The sequence below is a fragment of the Corvus cornix genome, chromosome 2 (assembly GCF_000738735.6).
Source record: "Corvus cornix cornix isolate S_Up_H32 chromosome 2, ASM73873v5, whole genome shotgun sequence".
Classification (NCBI taxonomy): Eukaryota; Metazoa; Chordata; class Aves; order Passeriformes; family Corvidae; genus Corvus; species Corvus cornix.
In genome coordinates, this window is record NC_046333.1 from 144526370 (window position 1) to 144533825 (window position 7456).

A 7456-nucleotide genomic window follows, 5' to 3' on the forward strand; every position below is an offset into this window, starting at 1 on the left:
CTGCTCTGCTCTTTGGCATTTTGAGTGATGTGGCTTGTGGCTTTTCAGCCACAGGAAGGTTTGGAACAATGTAACCCATCTCCCCATGGGAGCCTCACATGGGAGCATCATCCCCATCCTGGTACCTTGGCTAAGGTGCAGCATCCCCCAGGTGTGGTTCTGTGGAGAGCTGGGACCTGCATGCCAGGTCTGTGTAGATTATAATCTCCGTCCAGAGTACATCACTGCATCTCCCAGCCAGGGGAAATCCCCCCACAGATATCTGCCTGACTCTGCGAGGCCACCTCCTCCGCTTCCCCTCCTAGTTCTTTGAGGGACGGAAACATTGTTTTCTGCTTGTGTTTGCGGAGTGCTCAGCCTGTGCTGGCTGATCCCTGCTGCAGTGAGGATAAATACCCACACTGGTTGAAATTTAGATGTACAAGGTGTTGTACCTCAGCAGAGGTAACTCTGGAAGTTTTTTTGTATGCTTGTACTTCTGTCCTCAATATGTGCTCTGAGGGCAGTCTGTTCAGAAAGAGGAATTGATGTTGATGGTTCATCGCTAAGATTGTCACTTTTAAGTCAAGGAACAAATATAATTTGCTGTAGTACATCACTTTTGTTTAGTTTTAAGTGGGCAAAGGGAATGTGTGTGTGTTATTCTTCATTTATTTAGTGTTTTCTCTGCAATTTACTTTAGCTTTTCTGTATTACTAACAATTAGAGTGTTTTCATTGCCACCCTGGAGAGAGGAATCTCTTCTTTTTATAGCAAGGGAAACTGTCACAGTGAAATGATGTGGTCACTGCCCCTTGCCTGTGCCTGACACATGCATCTCCTGCCTTCCATCTGTCTGCCCTGGGGACCAGAAGATGTTGCAGGGACTCACGGTGCCCTTGTATCTGATGCTTGCTTCTGTCACTGGTCTTTCTGCTCTGAATCTGTCCCTCGATTCTCCATCCAGAGAGCAGGAATAAACTGATTATTTGGAGTTGAAGGGCAGGAATAAACTGATTCTTTGGACTTGCCATGAGAATTAATGTTGAGGATGAGCAATTTAACAGGAGATCCAAGGGCTGTGTCTAAGAAGGGGGGATGCTTTTTGCAGTATCAGTGATTCCCAGGGAACAGCTTCATTTTTACTTGGCTGCTGGATGTCTCTCTGGATTTTTCACAATTAGGTTCTCTCCATCTGGCTTTCTTTCTCTATCACTCCTTTTTATTGAAGCATTTTTGTGCTGGGCTGACACCGTGGACATCAGCAAGAGTATTCAGGGCTCGTAGATGCGAAGCCACCGAGCTGGTGGCCTGGTGTGAGGCTCTCTGCTTTCTTTGAGTTTGAGATTTCCTTGAGCTGGGATGCTTTGGGATTCTGGGACATGGTAAGCAGAAGACTGTCGTCATCTCAATCTTAACCAAGATAAAATGAGCAGCCTGCCTGAAGTGAGGAGGGTTTTGCAAGCCTCAGTGACACCAGTTAAGTACTTGGAAGGGGTGTGAATTGGGGGTGGGTGGAGAAGGAGGTTTGTTATGTGCTTCCCGGTAGCTAAAAGCAGGTGTTCAGTCAACTGAGAGTTGCCCTAAAGGCAGAGAATAAGGATGCAAATGATCTGTGAAACATAAAAGGAACCATCTGAGTGCCCCTTTTCTTGGTTTACCTCCACCCTGGGTAATTTGCATGACACAAGTCGATCAACCCTGAGAAAAAGCAGTTCGGTCCAACAGACAAGATAACTTTGTCAAACCTAACGACCTTGCAAAGAGGCGAAAAGAGGCAAAGCCCAGAGGCCAGGAGATACAGAGAGGAAAGGGTGGACTGTGGCTCTGCTGTCTTGGTGGGGAGCTGGGTTCCCCTGGTTGGCCCTTGTGAGGTCCCGGATTCCTCCAGGTTTCACAGTAGCCCACTTAAGTCAGTGCCGATTCCAGTACAGGTGTGTGAACCTTAAACCCTCCTTGATGCAGGCAGGGTGAGGAACACTGGGTGAGCAGAGCCTGCTGAGCTGCTGCCCCAACAGGTACCACATGAGATTGGTTAGTTTAAACTCAGCTGGAAGGGCTTTTAGGCCGTGCTTTGCCTCACGTTTGATGTAGTAGCAATACATGAATCCAGCTGGTTGCTACAGCTCAAGGGGTGGCTGCTCAAGTGGTGACAATGCCTTAGCTTGAAACTGGTGTGGATTCAGGACCCTCCATGGCCAACCTGCCGATGCTGAGTGCAGGGTGGAGCAGAGCTGAGCTGTTGATCTGCCCCTCCTGCCCCAATTCTGCTGCAGTCGAGTTCTGCACCCAGGCTGGATTTACACCCAACCAGAGCTTTTAACGAAGTTAAGTTTCTTTTGCTGTGATTTGTGCCTGCTCATGTGTCTGTTGGGTGTTGTCAGCTCACCTGTAGCCGCAGAGGGCCGGTGTTCCCCTACCTCTAACCTGTGCCCTCCTGTCGTGCAGGTGATCTTCCTCATTTCATTGATAGGTTCACTAATTTTGCCGGTGTTAATGAGCTCTTCCCCAGCTGCCATTCCCCCTCTTCCCCAAAGCCAAGACGTTGACTCTTTCACTGTGAGGGTTAATTTGCTTATTGGTTTGTGGACTGCACCTCCCTCTTTCTGATTTCACTTGATATGTGCAGGATGTGGTGATAAAAATCTGTTCGAGCTGCCTCCTTTTTCAGACATTTTTTGCTTCTTTAAAGTAACTTCCAGAGGCAATGGGTGAGAGGAAAGATGTGTGCTAATGTCTTTTCAAACAATTTCATGGGTGTTAACGTCTTTGAAATGGGTCTTAACGCCTCTGCTGACTTTGGGCAGCAGGTTCCTTGCCGGCCCCAGACAGTTTGGCTCCTGAAACAGACAAAGGTCTGCACAAGCCTGAACTTCTGAACTTTGGGGTAAAACAGTAGGTTCAAGGGGGCATATGGGTAGGTGGTTCGGGAAGGCTGTACCTTCCTAGTACCTCAGCCAGTGGGGAAAGGAAGAGGGCAACATGCGGCCGGGAGTTAGGACAGAAGGGAGGGTCTGCCCTCTGAAACCTCGAGAGAGAAAATCCCACGGGCGTGTGCCCCAGTGGACTCTTTCCCTTTATTCAAATAAAATTGAAGGACTCCTCTGTCTCCTTTTTGGACATATACCTCTGGTGTTGGTGAATTTTCCAGACAGACAGTGTACACAGGTGCCTGGATAGGAAGGTGGGGAGGGAGCAGCAGTCTGGGCAGCCCCGTGCTCTCTGCAGGCTCCGTCCTTGCCCATGTGGGCACCCAGGCATTTGAACAAAGGTTTTGAGGCGTTACATCCTCACAGAGCCATTGGTATAAATCTGGGGGGAAAAAACCCCTGTGACATTGTTCAGTCTGGTCTCCCCTGAGCTCCTTGCAGACTTCTCTTCAAGATCCAGCTGCTTCTCATCAGCAGCTCCCAGGGTTGTCTGGGCCAGTTGGCAACTTGCCACGTTCAGTGGTGACACAGCTGTGTCTAGGGAGAGCACTGCATCAGTACAGATCTGTACAGTCTCCTTTGCAAACTGTGTTGTGTGTCTGGCCATGTAGTCCCTTCTTCCAGCCTTACCCATTCTGTCATTCTGTTACATTGTCTGTGTTCATGAAGGGCATCCAGTTGCTGACTGCATATATTTAGTTGAACCAGGTGTGTTCTGGTCTTTTTTTTTTAGGTTTTGCATCAGTGGTTTGTTTGGTTCTGCTGTTTCCTCCTAAAGTAACGGTGTCTATGGATGATTTACTCACACATGAAAAAGCTGCTCTCAGAGGTGGTTTGTGTTGTGTGTATTTTTATCTTGAGTGTCTGATCTGCAGCATGTCCTGCAGAGATGGCTCCATTGGGAATATCTTGTCCTTGTGTGGATGTTTTTCCTTAAAAAATTTGGCCTTTTTGAAGAAAACTCTGTTCATTTTCTGAATTGTGAAGCTGTGTATAGAAAACCAATATGGAGTAAAGGGGACTGAGGTCAAGCAGGGTTAGTTATTAAAACTGGGGTGTATTCTGCTAACATCCCAGTGCCCCAGGGTTAATGCTTCCTAGGTGTAACCCTGAGTCATAGCTGCCTGCCCCAGTGCAAGTTGCAACCAAAGCAGTATCACCTTGGAGAAGTCGGCATGGACGCTGGAGGCTAGAGGCTTGAGGGGTCCACATTGATGGGGCTGGTGGGTGCATGATGCTAATATACCCTCATGGAAAGGGGGATTAGAAATTGGGCAGGAAAACAGAGGGTCCAGACTGCCAAATGGCTGCATGTGTTGGGTATGCTTTTTTTTTCTTTCTTTTTTCTTCAGGTCTGTTTGCCTGAATTTGTCAACTGGATTCCCCCCAAAAAGAGGACCTGGGAGGTCTTTAGCAGCAATAAAGGGAGCTCATCTGTGGAGGAAAGGGTTGTCCTTATTGCTCCAAGCAGGCAGACCGGGAGCTGCTGACTTGGAATGAGGTGGGTGGTGGTTTTCCATCTTGTCTTTCCTTGTGGTCATGACAGGGAGAGCTGATATTCCTTCTAATTGAGTATGTGTAGTGACATGCCAGGAATACGTATGTCCTTGCTGGATTGCGTTCTTCTGTGGGAAGGCATCAGCTATACATTGTGACGGGGATTAACTCATTAGACCTTACTGTATAGATAGTGCTTTACAAATTATCTTTTCCTGGGAAGATTTCTTTACTGGGCATAGTCCCAAAGAGCATGAATTGGATGGTTCTGACTATTTTATGTTATTCCCAATGCCTTGGTGCTTTGGATGAACATCTGAGGCTGCAGCCCTTTCCACATGCTCTGCTGTGATGGTGCCACTGGTGCAGGCAGGGCTGCTGGGCAGTTGACCAGAACCAGGTGGGAAGTGGCAGAAAGGTCATTCCTTGTGTTTGATTGCTGGGAAGTCCCATACCACGTAGGTTATCCATGAAGAGATGTCTCGATGATGGAGGAAAATGCATTGGTCTGCTGAATTGAATTTTTGTATTTCTTTAACAGTAGTGAAAAAAAAAAAAAACAACCAAAAAAAAACCCGCCTCTAAAAATCTTGATACTTCTTGGGATTAATTTTTGTGTGTTTTCTGAGAGCACAAATGAAGGCTTTGAAAGCAGTTTCATTTTCCAAAAGGGGGAAGAGCTCAAGCCTGAGTGTGAAACACCCTGGTCCTGGTGTTGCAACATACTTCCCAAGTGACCTTGGGCAGGTCAGACAGCTGGACTAGAAATTTCCAAAAATGTGACTTGGCATCCAAAATGCTGATCCACTTGGACACGTTGTACCAGTATGACTATGCCAGTTTGAGCTGCTGTTTGGTGGATTTCATGGCTCCTGAATGGCTGTGGTTCGGAGTCAGCTGAGTTAGGGTGTGAAATCCAAAAAAATGGTTTTCCAATGTAAACACCACTTAGATTCTGTGGGAAGAGTGGGAACAAATAATGCTTTGGACCAGGCTGTTCCTCTATGGATCATGGAAAGTTTCCAAACATTTGGTTTATGTTAGATGCCCAACTTCCAAACAGGTGAGGCTAGGGGAGACAGTAGTCCCACCTTCTAGTTTCTTGATGTCTCTGTTGCTTGTATGTAAATTGAGTTTAGTATTAAGTCCTTGTTTCCCTGAAATAGAGAATAAATACAAAATTTGGAGCTGTGTCCTGGCTACAGCAGCAAATGAATGTTTGTGTTTGGGATAACAGGCTGATCTTGGCCATGGGTAGCATCTTTGAAGCAGCCAGCATGCTGGGAGTTAATGAATGTGCTTGTATTTCTCTTGATGAGCTGGTGTGTTAAGGCTTTAAAATCAATTTTACTGCTTCACACCACCGCAAACCTTTTTATTTAAGATGTTCCTTTCATGAAGTTACAATAGCACCCATGCTGGACTGAATTCCAAACCTCCAGGAGAGTTTAGGACAATTTTGCTTGAGGTTTCTGTTGTGGTTGCTTGCAGGAGAAAGAAAAACAGGGTAGAGTAACCAAGGTCAGCACCTCACTTCAAGCTGCCAGTAGAGTTCCTCCAGGGAGAGAAGGATTGAGTTACCCTGTGCCTGCAATTCATCCCTCATGCTCATAACCAAATAATCCAGTAAAACGGCGTCGGAAAGGATGGGAAAGTTAGGAAAACTTTTTGCTGTTGAGCTGGGCAAATGATGCTCAGAGCTGTGTTGGTGTCTCGGGCACAGATTTCTCTTCAGAAAGTGCTGGGGGGTGGGATTTTACCCAAGTAAAGTGCATTAAAGTCCTGATGTCCATAAAGTGTGGAGCAGAACATGCGTCTTCAAATGCCACCATGTTTGCCCCCATCTCGGTAGTAGGTCTTAATTTTGGGTGCTGTGATTGTGATTACATTTTGCACTTATTATTGATCAATATATATAGTGCCTTTATTTGAATTTAATTAGTTCTTGTTTAATATTATAGTAGGCTTTATTACAGATTAGTACTACCTTGCATTTATTAGTTTTTTCCATTCTAGAAGATCTGTTAAGTCTTCCCAGGGTTGATTCTTAACCTTAGGATGCTCGTGTGCCCCTTTCGATGCCCTTGAACACATTATCCAATTGTGGTAAAAACTGTCTGGCCCGTTTTCATTTATTTTCTGTCTCCTTTTGCCCTGTAACTTGATTGTTACGAAGTCATTTAGCTAACGACAGTATTATTTGGTTCCAATTTGTATGCATTTGACATTATTGACATTTCAGCTTTCTCTGGGTTAAGTCTCAAGGATGGCATCCTGGTATTCCCTGCCAACATTGCTTTTTGTCTTGTTAATATTGGACTAACCTTCAAGGAATAGATTTTGAAAAATTATTTCTGAGGTTATGCTAATTTTTGCCATGTAAGGGCTGTGTGACTTTAAGAAAGTTGCATTTCAGCAGCAGGCTGGACTAGACAGCACACTGGTGCACTCTGAGATTCCAAGGAAATAATTTGCTGCAGCGCCCTACCACATGCAATCCTTGTTTTTCTTGGGATATCTCCCATGGACCTTCTGGCTGATTCTTCTCGTTCTTCAATCTGACGTGATTGTCGTATGTTGTGGTATGTAGGGCTCTAAGCCAAGAATATCCAATATTTTTGAAATGTGTTCATTGCTGTTCAAAATAGGCCTTTTTTCCATTATCTTATGAGATTTTGCCACTTCTCTAATATACTAATTTTATCCCTTCTTTGGCGTCCATACTCCTTGGCGTTATTTTGGTGTGTACTGTACATATATCTTATGTATAGCTCTGTGTGAGTATGTGCTGCTGTATGTGATTCATATAAAGCTTGTCTTGTCTGTGCTGTCACAAGGAAATAATTCTCACTTTTGTGGTGGGATCTTGGCTTGGATATGCGGGGTCCAACCAGTCCATTGCCAGGTCTCTCTGTGACCTGTCTTGCTTCCCTTCATTCCCAAACAAGGCCATTGCTCCACCAGGCAAGAGAAGATACAAATTATTGAGCACCATTTCAGGTGACTGCAGGTGAGGGATGTGGGGGCTTTGGAGCTGCTGGGTGGAAGCC

The 7456-nt window shown here is 45.7% G+C and overlaps 1 long non-coding RNA gene across 1 annotated transcript in view; it reads left to right on the plus strand.

The window, feature by feature from the left end:
• Window positions 1-7456, plus strand: part of LOC120409753 — a 75197-nt gene that overhangs the window by 22689 nt on the left and 45052 nt on the right. The gene's annotated exons all lie outside the window — the stretch shown is intronic.